This window comes from Hypanus sabinus, chromosome 1 (genome assembly GCF_030144855.1).
Source record: "Hypanus sabinus isolate sHypSab1 chromosome 1, sHypSab1.hap1, whole genome shotgun sequence".
Lineage (NCBI taxonomy): Eukaryota > Metazoa > Chordata > Chondrichthyes > Myliobatiformes > Dasyatidae > Hypanus > Hypanus sabinus.
In genome coordinates this window covers 31,164,773-31,179,369 of record NC_082706.1, presented here as the reverse complement: position 1 = coordinate 31,179,369, position 14,597 = coordinate 31,164,773, and the positions used below count along the sequence as shown (strand labels likewise).

Genomic DNA, 14,597 nt, shown 5'->3' with positions numbered 1-14,597 from the left:
GAGCAAGGATTTAAAAGATTCAAAGGTTCAAAGGTTAATTTTATTGTCAAAGAATACATGTACAATACAACTCTGATATTTGTCTTCTCCAGAAAGCCATGAAATACAGAAAGACTATGGTGATGCTGAAAGAAAAGAGATCAACTTTACCCCCACCCCAGCATGAAAAAGAAAAAGAAAGAAAATTTTCAAACCCCAAAATCCCCTGCCTCCTCCCCTGAAGAGAAAAGCAGCGACAACTGCATCAAATTCCCCAACCCCTTCCCCGCAGAAAAAAAGCTGACAATAACAATCCCCCACTGCCCCACTCACAGAAAAGAACGGTGACAGTAGCACCACCCAGCACCCCTTTCCCAGTCTCTTCCATGAGTCAGCTTGTGTTCTCAGCCCTTTTCAAATCTCTGTCTGAGATCTTCTCTACGGGGCAGCTCTCCGGACACAGCAGAGCACTGGATCATTCGATTGCGTTCCAAGCTGCACGTCCCAGGCTCCAACAACTTCTGTAACACAAACAAAACAAGATCACATTATAAAATTATGATAGAGATAAAATGAGTAGACAGTCAGTATCCTTTTTTTTCCAGGGTCAATATGTCTAAAACTAGAGGGCATTCATTTAAAGTAACGGGAAATTTTGAGGGAGAAGTGCAGGACAAGTTTTTTACACAAAGAGCAGTAGGTGCATGGAATGTGCTGCTAGGGTGGGTGGTGGAGGCAGACACAATATACAAGCTTTTAAGAGGCTCTCAGATAGAATGGATGGATATGTACCATGTGCAGGCAGAAGGGATCAGGTGTCATGAACTTAATTATTTCAACAAAACGTTGTGGGAAAAGGGCCTGTTACAGTTCAAAGTTCCCCATTCTGCACCATGGCTACCACCTGTCTGCAAAGGCAGGTATTGATTCTGAAATTCCCCACCACATCCAGCATAGCTTTAGGTTGGCTATAGAGAAGAGTTTTCAAAGATCAAACCCTTGATCCAGATACAAAGTGCATGGTTTACTGAACAGTGATCACTGTGAACAAACATCTTATAACAACCCTTAGTCTATGGCCATTCAAATGTAGGAGCATTCAGGAAGACATTAAATACCTTCATGGTTCCACAATGGAAGATTACGGGTGCCAAGCATAAGCAGTAAAAGCAAAGCTGAGCACTGCCAAACAGCCTAGAAAACAGCCCTATTACCCAGTCCCAGACCCCATCTGTTGCTGAGTCTGTGGAATCTGTACAGAATTTATTATCCACCCCAGAGCTGCAGTGGAAGTCATCTTTGAACCCAACAGATTGCCTTGGAATTTGGAAAAGTCACTCCCCCCTCCCACCACCTTCTTATACTGCCCTCCCCACTTTTCTTTCCAGTTCTGACAGATTTTGGCCTGAAACGTCAATCGTTTATTCCCCTCCATAGATGCACCCTGACTTGCTGAGTTCCTCCAGCACTTTGCGCATTTTCCTCACGTTAAGTCCTGTTTTCTCTCCTGCGTCAATGGGTTGGTCTAGAACAGACAATAGACAGAAGGAGAAAAATCAGTGCCAATTGTCTGACTCACCTCTGCTGCATGATATGCTTCTAGGTAATGGACACCATGAAGATTATCAACGTATGACTAGAGAGCTAGCATAAGCTGCTTTGGTTCATGTATGTTCCATAAGTTCAAAAGTCATTTGCAAAAGCTGTGTCTCTGGTTAGGCCAGCACTTATTGTCCAGGTCTCGCTTCAACCAGAGAAGGTGGTGCTGATCTGTCTCTAAGTACTGCTATGCTTTAGGAGTAGATTTTCCTGTAGCGCTCTTCTAAAATCTTGAACCTACTGAAGGGATTATGGCAGCATCCATTGGGATTTGTTGCACAATTCCAAGTCATCACTGGAAAAGTCCAGAGCAGAATAGAAAACAAGGTTGAGAACATTTGATCTAGTATAATTACCTGGAATATTCCTATCCTATTGAGTATTTGTGAGGTTCCTGGGACTAAATGCTATTTCAAGGTATTTGTTTTTTTTTCATCTTTCCAAACTTTTGTTATGCTTGGAGTGCAGAAATTCTTCATTAATGTACAGTATCAGTTTTGAATTAGTTTTTTTACCATTTTAATGTAAGGTTTCTCCCTAGCTTTGAAAGATATCCCTTCTGACTCATTTAATATTTTATATACCTTGATGATCTGACTCTGTTATTCATAAAGTTCTTATCTGCTGCATTCCTTTTAAGGTTGGATGGAAATCACCACTGTTGTTAAATGCAAGCTCTTTCTTGTTAAACGTTCACACAACTATTGGTTGGCAGAGTTAGGACAGTTGTGCCGTCGATCAACCGTGCGCCTGAAACAGATAATTCCATTGTTTAGTCAAAAAGATAAGAGGTAAAGTGTTTTTTCTTCTGTAGAGCCATGAAGTGCAACCTAAATTGCATAAAATTAAGAAATACCCCATAAATATTCAATGTGAGCTAAACTCAAGGTAATCACTCTGAAATTTTCAGGATTATGTGGGAAGTGTCTTTCACTATTTTTTTAAAAAAGGGGAAATTGATACCTAGTTATTTATTAAGGGATTGTCCACAAATAGCAAGAATTAGTCTTAATTTCTCCCTCAGCAAAGAGCTGGCTGTTAACTTCAGGAAAGGGCTGGTGCACATACTCCTGTTTACATCAATGGTGTTGAGGCTGAGAGAGCAGAAAGCTTTAAGTTCCTAGGAATGAACATCATTAATAGTCTGTAGTACTCCAGCCAGGTGGCATCATGGCCAGCAAAGCTCACCAAAGCCTTTTCTTCCGAGGCAGGGTAAAAAAAAAATTGGCATGTCTCCATTTGACCCTTACAATCTTTATCAATGCACGATAGAAACCATCCTACTTGGATGCATCAAGTTTGGTAAGGAAACTCCTCCGCCTGTGACTGCAAGTAACTACAGAAAGCTGTGGACACAGTTTACCACATCATGGAAAATGGCCTCGCATCCATGGCCTCAGTCTGGATGTCTTCCTGCCTCTGTAAAGCAGCTAACATAATCGCAGTCCTCACCCAGCCTGTACGTTGTCTGTTCTTTGGACAAGAGCCTACGAGCACATACCACAAGGGCAGCTTGCATTCTGCTGTTATAAGACTATTGAACTTCCTTTGCATGAGCTTCCTCATTTGCCTCGGACTCCTGACCTCACAATCTACCTCATTATTGATAGTACCTTATTCTCTATAACTGTAACATTTTATTCAGGATTGTGTTATTGTCTTAGGCCATAAGACATGAGAACAAAATTAGGCTACTTGGCCCATCATGTGTGCCCTCAATATCCTTCTCTACCTCAATATAGTATTGTAATGAAATAATCTGTATGGAGGACATGTGAAACAAAGTTTCTCTCTGTACATGTGACAATAATAAACCAATTTAATTTATGAATTTAAGCAGATGTAATGGAGGACTGCATTTAGTCTCTCACCTAGTGCAATGCTTTGAGATACTCGGCAGGCCTGCCAATGAAGGTGTGATTGGAAAATTTCTATATCAAAGTTGATGACCGCATTGCTATAAGTGAAGGGATGGATATGATTCACTCCATGACTTTGCTCTGTCCTATATCTGCAATTTTCTTCTAGTCTGCCTGCATTCAAGGTCATTGCCTGCCTCCGATGCTGGCCTTCTGTGCATCCTCAATTATATTCACTCCATTACCAGTGGCCATGATGCCAGATGGCAAGGCTGTAAGCTCCGGCATTCATTCCCTGAAGCCCTCTGCTTCTCTCTCATCATTAATTTCCAGTTCATCAACTGAACTAATCTGAGCTAATTCCTTCATATTTGGGTCAATGTCAACATTTGTTTTAAAATTGCACCTGCCGGGTATCTCAAAACATTGTACTAGGTGAACTGTCCCAAATAAGTGCAAGTTATTCTTATTTATTTTACCTCAGACAACTTGTTGTTCTATATTTTACCTCAATACTATTTTCTCAAGTATGCCAAGTTAAGTCTATCTGAGCCTAACATCTACAGTAGGTGTTCTGACAGGGAACTGTAAATAGAACCTAGTGTGACTGAAAAATATGAGCAGAGGAATAGGATAATGTCATTCAATCCCTAGGCTTATTCCCATTCATTGATCTAATTCCAAAATCCATCCACCTGCCCTGCCTCTGTATCATTTAATGACCTCACTGAACAAAAATACCTTCGTTTCAGATTACCTGGGCTGGCATTTTCTTTCTTCTGTTTGGGAGAGAGAATATTCTTCCACAGCATACACAAAGGTTGTTTGCCTCACTTCTCCACTAAGTGGCCCAGGTGTGATTTTAACCCTGTGTTTTCTCTGCTTCACGGTCTCACAGATGTGCCCCTTTACTGCTTCTCTCACTAAGGACTGACTTGATTAATCTGGGATCTTCTTTTCCCTTATAAGGCAGTAACGTATTGCTAGGTGCATTAACCAAAGGTTGCTATGCATATTTTACACTCAAATATTTTGACAAGTGTATGTCATGGATATTAAATCTGATTCAGATTCTGACATGTACTGAGTTTGTGAAAAAAAATGTAGTTTTGCATGCCGCTCGTACAGATCATTTCAAAACTTGCACATTGAGGTAGTACAGGGGAAAAGCACAAAGCGAATGAAAAAGGAGTGTTACAGTTATACAGAGAATGGGCAGTGCTGGTAGACAATAAAAGCAAGGATCATGACAAGATAGATTATGAGATCAAGAGTTCTAAGGATTCAAATATTCAATATTCAAATTGCATTTATTATCAAAAAATGGATAACATACAACTTTGAGATTTGTTTTACAGGCTGAGCAAAGCAGGGAACCCAAAAGAACCCAATTATAGAAGAAATAAGACCAACGCCCAGTGGTTGGGGGTTGACATCATGTAAACAATAAAAGTGAGCAACGACAACAGCATTCCGAACCAAACTGTGTCCTTAGTTCCAAATCCTCAGAGTTGGCCCAAAGTGTTCATTTCATCATATTCATGGAGCAAGTTGCTACAAAGTTCACTGTCACAAAGCACAGCAGCCTGGGGCAGTCTTACAGCTGTAGCATTGTGGAGAGAGGAGCCCCCAGACTATTTGGGCTAGCACTTAAATTGTCCAGAACTTGCACTCGGAGCCAGGCCTCCCATGACAAATCGATTTGGAAAGGACCAATGGAGAGGAAGTCCTGGATTGGATGATGTTGGCTGCTTTTCCAAGATAGCAAGAATGCAAACACGATCCAGGGAGGGGAAGCTGCCTTTCATGATGGATTGAGCTATGTCCACAGCTCTCTGCAGTCTCTTGTGGTCTTAGTCAGAGTAGTTGTCAGGTCACCTCTGATGAATCTAAGATCAGATGCTTTCAAAGGTGTATCTGTAAAAATTGGTAATGGTCATCAGGACATGCCAAATTTATTTACCCCTCATAAGAAGTAGATACAATGCAGTGCTTTCTTGTCCATGGAATCAATCTGATTGGGCCAGGACAAGCTATAGGTGATGTTTATCTCTGGAAATTTAAATCTTTCCATGACAACTTGCAACTTTCGAAAGGAAGTTGTAGAAACCCAGGTTTCCTAATAGCCTAGAAAATGTGCTCTTTTTCAAAGAAGTGTGGATATGGAATAAAAACAACATACTTTGCTGGCTTTTGAGAAGTAAACAGAGGAATGAGTCCATTTGGGTGGATCCTACAAGAAACCAGCAGAGACAGAGGCTCTTTGTGACCTCTTTTCAGATGTGTGGTTCCATCGTCTAAGTCTTGATGGATCCAGCATGTTGGGAGGAATTTCAGCCGTCTCAAACTCAAGAATTAATCACGCACAGTATTTCCTTGACAGTATCCTGCCTAGTTCAACAAACAGTCATTAAAAGTAATGGAAGCAAGTTTACGAAATGTGTGAACTCAGACTTACATAAAAATGACAAAGTACAACAGAAAACTACTTGTATAAAAGTTGATGATAAGTTGTCATGAGTGATTTTAGCTGCAGTGTACTGTCAGTATAACTGCATTGTCCATAGTTAAAGTTGTTTACCAGGAACCAGCTACTGAGTGTTCTTAACCTATGGAGGTAAATTCCCTCTGCTTTGTTCATAATCCCTGTTCTCCCCCATTATGCCTTTCCTGTGATTAATTGAATGAGCAAATTGCTTGGTCTTAAGAGCTTGTGAGTAGACAAGGGTATTTCTGATGATTGTCCTTGCCTCCCTGTTGGGAATAGTTAAGCCTTGGTCAACAGTAAAATGGCAGAGACTGCATTCATTACTGTGGGATTTCAAGTCTAGAGGTTTCTTCTGTGAAGTTATTTTCTTCCAAAAACAAAACTCCATGACTGCCAAGCAGACAAACTGCCAGCAAACATTAAAAATCTAAAAATTGTGGAGTTATTGAGAACATATGTAAATTAACACTAAAGTGAGAATTCAAAGTATGATGGAATGCAGTTAGGAAAGTGAACACTTGATTCAAGAATTTAAAATAGCTATCTTCACTAACCCTTAAGGTGAAAGAAGACAGGTTTTCTTTAATCAACATATTAAATGACTGGAGTTGATTATATGGGATGCTGTTATGAATCACTTCGAAAAACTTGTGTTAATCAGGGCCATTTGTTACAGGTTTTTAAAGGGCAGCTCATAATTAACCATTCTTATTTAATTCATGAAAGGAAAAACAGGGACAGTATATACAGAGGAGATGAAATTGCTGTTGTTTTTTGCTGATTTGTGAAAAGAAATTTCACATAAGGATTGGAGAGTTGTTTACAATGCTGCATAAATTGAAATTCAATAGCAAAGGTGAATGTTTGAAAGATAAATATCAATTATATGCAATAGAATATTAGTGATACTAGAAAATCAAATATGCTTAAATTTTAATTGATTTTCCGAATTCTTGTTCCCTCTCCTACATACAGAACTTCGGTATATGAATCCAGCTATTGAAGAATCTGCACATCCAGGAAACTGAAGGAACTTGCTGCCATTGTTCTACAAGCAAAGCCAATTGTCCACCTGACAGTACAGATTCCACCCATTCTCCCCCTGTAAGGAATGATAGCACAACTTTGCAGGGGCAAAAGTTCAGGAGAATCTGTACATCTGCTAATGGTCTTCACTGCTCTACCAACTATCCTGTGACAGAAGTACAGCTGTGTTATGGAGCTGGTAGGGAAGATAGACTTCTAATTTTGAATAAAGTGAGCAGAAAAAATGTTAAATGTGAGATGACAGATAACACAAACTTCTTTGATGTATGTTTGGCTGGTGTGATTGGTTGATCATTGCAAAGTTACTAATTGTCTTGGGACATGGAGTGGTAAATGAACTGGAGGGTAAAGCAGTGTAAGAAAGGGCTATTTCTTCAGCAGTTTGAACGGGGCATGACTGCACAAGCACATAGAGATCGGCCAGAGAGAACAGCGGGAAGAGTTTAAAAGGAAGCAGAATTGAAAAGGTGACAATTATTTCTCCAGCGGTTTGAATGGGGCACGATTACTCAGGCGTGTGGAGGCTGGCCAGTGAGAATCCCAGCCTCCCGGATGGCCACATCTGCACCAGGTTCATCGAGCTGCAGATCCTTAGGGACCGCGTTAGGGAACTGGAGATGCAGCTCGATGACCTTCGTCTGGTCAGGGAGCGTGGGGAGGTGATAGAGGGGAGCAATAGGCAGATAGTCACTCCGGGGCTTGGGGAGACAAATAAGTGGTAACAGTCAGGAGAGGGAAGGGCAGGAAGCAAGTGCTAGGGACCCCAGTGGCCATCCCCTGAAGAATAAATATGCTTGTTTGAGTACTGTTGAGGGAGACAGCCTACCGGGGGGAAGCAACAGTGGTAGCGCCTCTGGCACAGAGTCTGGCCCTGTAGCTCAGAAGGGTAAGTAAAGGATGAGGATGGCAGCAGTAATAGGGGACTCTATAGTTAGAGTGTCAGACAGGCGATTCTGTGGATGCAGGAAAGAAATGCAGATGGTAATTTACCTCTCAGGTGTCAGGTCTGTCAGTGGGAGAGCACTTTGGAGATAGTGATCACAATTCTATCTCCTTTAGCATGGCATTGGAGAGGCATAGGAACAGACTAGTTAGGGAAACATTTAATCGGAGTAAGGGGAAATGTGAGGCTACCAGGCAGGAACTTGGAAGCAGATGTTCTCAAGGAAACGTGTGGAAGAAATTTGGCAAATTTTCAGGGGATATTTGCATGGGGAGCTGAAAGATAATGTTGCAGCTGTTTAGGACCCTTGTCAGACCCCACTTGGAGTACCGTGCTCAATAGGAAACCATAGAAAGGGTGCAGAGGAGATTTACAATTATGTTGCCTGGATTGGAGAGCATGCCTTATGAGAATAGGTTGAGTGAACTTGGCCTTTTCTCCTTGAAGGGATGGAAGATGAAAGGTGACCTGATAGAGGTGTATAAGATGATGAGAGGCATTGATCGTGTGGATAGTCAGAGACTTTTTCTCAGGGCTGAAATGGCTATCACGAGAGGGCATAGTTTTAAGGTGCTTGGAAGCAGGTCCAGAGGAGATCTCGGGGGTAAGTTTTTTACGCAGAGAGTGGTGAGTGCATGGAATGGGCTGCCGGCCATGATGGTGGAAGCGGAAACGATAGGGGCTTAGAAAAATCGAGAGCTCTGGGTAAGCCTAGGTAGTTCTAAGGTAAGGACATATTCGGCACAGCTTTGTGGGCCGAAGGGCCTGTATTGCGCTGTAGGTTTTCTATGTTTCTATGTTTCTAAAGGAGAATCTTGGAGATTTCTTACATGTAGCTGGCAGAGCAAGTTGAGAAGGCTATAAGTATGCGTCTATGTCCCGTTGATCTATGACCTGAAACAGAGAGCACAGAAGGAAGTTATGATAACCTTTATAAGTCAGCAGTTAGGCATCAGCTGGAGCATTGTGAGAATCCTGGCTGCCACGTGTCAGATACTTGAAAGTTGAGGCAAAAACGAAAATGACTGGAAAAACTTAGCAGGTCTGGCAGCCTCTGTAAAAGAGAAACACAGCAGAAACCACAAAGGATCTCTGCTGTGAAATGTAAACTCTGTTTCCCTTTCCTCTGCTTCCAGTGTTTTGTTTTTATTACCTAACTGATCCCAGGGATTGGGAACTGGAGAAAGTCAGATTGTTCTCCTGAAGGCAGAAAAGACTGGATTGAGATAATTAAGAGATTCAGAATTATGAAGGATTTTGCAAATGGAAATAAGAGTAGTTTATTTCTATTCACAAGAAGATTGGAATCCAGAGGAGATTTAGGATAACAAACACGGAACCAAAGAGGAAGATAAGGGGATCTTTTAAAACAGCAGTAAAGGTAAATGGCTGAAAGAGAGGTGAAGTTTGAGTCAGAGTAATTTGGAAAGCAAATATTTGCAGCACAAATGGCATTAAGAGCAAGGGAGTGGAATTAATTGGAGATCTCTTTCAAAGAGCTATGAGAAGCAAATAAGCCAAATGTCTGCTGCAGAGTAAAGTTTCTACTTTTGACTCCTTGCCTCAGATATTATTATGTCAAAATAAATAAAGTAATATAAGTAAAGAATAAAAAGCTCTGTCCTTGGAATCCAGTGAATAAAATTAAGCATGATCCTATAATCACAACTCACATCAACACTTCCACAAGTCAATCAGCATTATCACACTGAAAATTAATATTGGTAATTCTGACTCAGTCTGAAACAGTGAAGGTTTTGTAAAAGCAGCAGAGAGAGGCAGCATTGTGTAGACTGACTTCAGAATGATGCCATCAGGAGATCTGTAGATATCAGGAGACTCTTTAGAAAAGTGCGGGTGGCATGTTCGAGCAGAGCGATGTGACTCATCTACTTCCCATTATGACAGAAGCAAAGAGGTTTTATATAAGCCTTAAGATGTGCTTGCGCTTATGAAAAGCAGAGGATTGAAACTGTATGGGCATCGTCCTGCTTTGGAGGTACAAAAATGGGATATGCTTCCTCACAGAATGCAAACCCTTTGTAGAATTCAGAGACGGATTTAGATTTGTTTATTCTAATGTATCCTAAATTGCAAGGAATTGTCTTGCTCACCAAATAACAAGAGTATAATGGTAATAATAAAGTCAAGAATCAATAAAATTGCAAGCATAAATACAGCTGAATGGTGCAAAGATGGTAGTGCAGACTGATGCAATGTAAATGTAATGCTAAAGCAACAACAACAGACTATCTGAGAGTGGTAGAATTAAGGGGTAGAATGCAATCACACCATTAGAAAGTGGAGGTGAAAGAGGTGATTAGTTGTGGAGTCTGCCAGCAGTGATGACAGACTTTAAGATGCTGTTCTTAAGTCTGGAAGTCTAGATTTCCAAGTTACAGCATCTTCTCCCAGAAGGTAAAAGAAGGGAGAAAAGGGAATGTCCAGGGTGGCAGGCATCCTTGGCAATAGTGTTAGCCTCCCTGAAGCAATGCATTGTGAAGGTTTAAAGGGACTGGGAGGAAGGAACTGACGAGGCTAAAATAGACTGAACTGTTACATTCAAACATTGTGTATAGAGTCATGTGGCATGGAAACAGGTTGTTCAGCTCAATTAGCCCATACCAACCAAGATTCCATTCTAAACCTGAACTGTTTAAAGGCCCATGTCCCTTTAAATCTTCCCTTTCCAGTTACCTATCCAAGTATGTTTTAAATGTTGTTAATGTGCCTGCCTCAACCATTTCCTCTGACAGCTCCTTCCATATACTAAAAAATCTCTGGGTCAAAGTGTTGCCTCTCATGTTCCTATTAAATCTCTTCCCTCATACTTTAAACCTATGTGCTATAGTTTTTGTTCCCCAATCCTGGGAAAGAGAATGTGCACATTCGACCTAACTGTGACCCATATAATTTAATACACTTCTATTAGATCTCCTCCAATAAAAAAGTTCCCACCTGCTCAAACTCTCTCCATAACTTGGTCCCTCGAGTCTTGGCAACATCTCCAAAAATCTCATCTCCACTCTTTCCAGCTCAATGGCATTGTTCCTATACAGGGTGACCAAAACTGGGCAAAAGTTGTCTCATCAACATTTTGTAGAACTGGAACATTCTATATTCAATGCCCTGAATGATGAAGGCTAGCATACCAAAAGCCTTTTCTTCAGCGCTCCATCCACTATGAAAGCACTTTCAGAGGACCTTGTACTTGTAATCCTAAACAAGAAAAAATATGCAGATGCCGGAAATCCAAGCAACTCACGAAAAATGCTGGTGGAACTCAGCAGGCCAAGCAGCATCCATGGAAAAGAGTAAACAGTTGATGTTTCAGACTGAAACCCTTCATCAGAACTTAAAATCCTAGATGCCTCTGTTCTATAGCACAATCCAGGGGCCTATCATTCCCAATGAAAGTTCTACCCTTATTTGCCTTCCTAAAATACAATACCTTACAGTTCTCAGTATTAAACTCCTCAACAGAATCACTACCTCAGATTGCTCTTCTTGTAAAGGCTTGCTGAGTGGTGGTGGATAATTCCTAATGAATAGGATGAGGAGGCTTCCTCAGTATCTCGTATCCAATGTGCTCACACAAAAGTAATTGGCTGAAGAGGTTTTATCTGTACCTAGAACTGCCCTGTCAAAGCTAAATAAATTTGCTGATAGGCCTTATCTCAAAAATAATGAAGCAGCCTATACAGTGGTGTCAAGAAAACAACTTCTCCCTCAATGTTGTAAAAACAAAGGAGCTGGTTGTGGACTACAGGAAGAATGGAGAGGCTAACCCCTATTGACATCAATGGATCAGGGGATGAGAAGGTGAACAGTTTTAAGTTCCTCGGCATCCACATCACCGAGGACCTCACGTGGTCTGTGCATACTAGCTGTAAAAGGCACAACACAGCTAGTATGCACAGACCACGCGAGGTCCTCGGTGATGTAGATGCCGAGGAACTTAAAACTGTTCACCTTCTCAACCACAGATCTGTTGATGTCAATAGGGGTTAGCCTCCCCAAATCCTACGAACTTTCTATAGGGGCACAATTGAGAGCATCCTGACTGGCTGCCTCATTGCCTGGTATGGGAACTGTACTTCCCTCAATCGCAGGACTCTGCAGAGAGTGGTACAGACAGCCCGACGCATCTGTAGATGTGAACTTCCCACTGTTCAGGACATTTACAAAGACAGGTGTGTAAAAAGAGTTCAAAAGATCATTAGGGACCTGAGTCACCCCAACCACAATCTGTTCCAGCTTCTACCATCTGGGAAATGGTACCACAGCATAAAAGCCAGGACCAACAGGCTCCAGGACAGCTTCTTCCACCAGGTCATCAGACTGATTAATTCATGCTAATACAATTGTATTTCTATGCTATATTGACTGCCCTGTTGTACATACCATTTATTATAAATTACTATAAATTGCACATTGCACATTTAGATGGAGACATAGTTTAAAGATTTTTACTCCTCATGTATATAAAACTAGAAAATTATAAAGTCATTTCAATTCAATTCACTCTTCACACCCTACAGTTCAATCCATACAATATTAATAAATTGTTGGACAATGACTTGATGAACACTTCCAGCACTTTGTGCAACAAAATTCAAAAGAAATTCAGAAGGTCCAGCAGAGTCTATGGAGGGATAGTTAACATTTCTGAATGAGACTTTTCATCAGGACTGGAAACAAAGAGGGCAGACAGGAGGACGAAGAGGAAAATAAGCTGGTGCAGAAGAGGTGAATCCAGATGAAGGGCAAAATGGAGGAGGGAAGGGAAATGAGAACGATGTGCGAAGTTGGGAAGTGACAGGTGGAAGAGGCAAAGGCAGAATCAGGAAGGAGGAATCTGATAGGAAATGATAGCAGACTATGGAATGAAGTGAAGGGGAGGGTGATGGGCAGATTGTGAAGACAGGGGAGGGGAAAGAAAGTGACGAAGGGGTCAGAGAGACAAGGAAAAAACAAATGGAGGAGGTAAAGATGAGTGGTTACCAAAAGATAGAGAAATTAATTATGACGCTGTCAGATTGGAGACTACCAAAATGGAATTGGAGGTGTTGTTCCTTTAATCTGCATCTAGCCTCAATGTGGCAGTAGCAGAGGCCACAGACTATACATGTCGGTGTGGGAATGGGAAATGGAATTAAAACAGCTGGCCACCAGGAATTCCTGGCTGTTATGGTGGATGTGAGGTGCTCATTTTGTGTTCTTTTTCAGACTTACAGCATCTGCAGTTTTGTGTTTTTTTTATATGTTGAGGAGCATCTGATGCAGTTGCACACCGGTGCTGCAGGTAATGCTGCTGGCTTCCAGCTCTAATGATTCAGGTTCTAATTCTGACTGTGTGAAGACTGTATGTCTTCTCATTGACCATGTGGATGACACTCTGCTTTCCTCCCACTTTTCAAGAATATCCTGGTTGGAGGTTAATTGGCTTTTTGTCCAAGTGAATATGTTTCTTTGCTCGATATTTTGAATTATGTTACTTGCTTTTTTTGAATGTTTCCTTGCAATTTTAAATTTGCACCTTGGCCTCAGAGGAACACTGTCTCTTTCGGCTGTATCTAAGTATGGTTTGAGTGATAATTAAATTTGATTTGATTAGTTTTGCTGTATATTAACCCTCAGGAGCATGGGGGGTCTATTCTGAGAGGTAGCAGAGAATTAATGGGACAAATGGACTTCCACATAATATAAAAATAGAAAATAATATGAGGGATGGTTACAGGATAGGACAACATACCTCCTGTTCTGTTCGAACACTGGCTGCATCCAACAGCCAAGTTGCTTAAATGCAGCTGGAATGCTGGTAAAACCTGAATAAAAAGTAAAATTATCTGTAAATCCCCTGCAGAAAAAAGCAGGAGAAATCATATTAGTTCCTCTCCCATTAGCCATCCCCCTTCCCTCATTCATCAGCGAGTTGACACTGTATTTTAGCCAAATCACGATAAGTTTTACGTGAAACTTACATAATCATTGACATTCTGCCACCTTTCAGCCATTTAAAAGCAACAACATTATGAAAGAGTTCATTTTCTGGATATTTTCTGCATCACTGACATGCAAAAGGCATATTATCACATGCTTGTCATGGAATCACAGTATAGTGTGCTTTTATGAATTGTTCCTTTCAGAAAAGACAAATGGCCCGATTTTTATTCAAGATGCGGATACTGAATTGGGATGCGGAGAATGAGACCTGTGTGGTTGAAATGTATGGGCATCTCTACCCCCTGAATTCCATCACTACTTTCCAAGAAGTGGATCAGGAAAAATAAGCGGGAGAAAACACTGATCTATGCTCAGCTTACATTAGGCCAAGGTCACTCAAATCCTAATATAATTGGAGGCATTATAGCTGTAAGTTCAAGAAACAGTGAGACTGACATCAAGGCAACATGTGATAATAAGTGATATTAATGAGCATCTCGGAAACTATCGCTGTCTGGTTGTCTGATACCACCTTGCCAGTTGACAATATTTTCATCACAATCGTTGGCAAATTTTTCCTTGCATCAGCAGGCAATTGGCAGGTGTGGGCAGGAAAGTAGCAAGTAACATTTGTGCTCCACATATACCTGGCTGTGATCACCTCCAACAGGGGAGACTCCAGCAACATACCCATTCAATGGGTATGTTGTATACTGTCACTAACCCCTCCACTATC

At 41.2% G+C, this 14,597-nt stretch overlaps 1 long non-coding RNA gene across 1 annotated transcript; it reads right to left on the bottom strand.

Annotated features, from left to right (window-relative positions):
- Positions 1 to 61: 61 nt before the first annotated feature.
- Positions 62 to 13,745, bottom strand: LOC132392722 (uncharacterized). Its single transcript, XR_009511636.1, has 4 exons — positions 13,671 to 13,745; positions 2,163 to 2,328; positions 1,423 to 1,504; positions 62 to 500 (listed from the first exon to the last, which is right to left on the bottom strand). It is a non-coding gene; the product is annotated as an uncharacterized LOC132392722 (long non-coding RNA).
- Positions 13,746 to 14,597: the final 852 nt, after the last annotated feature.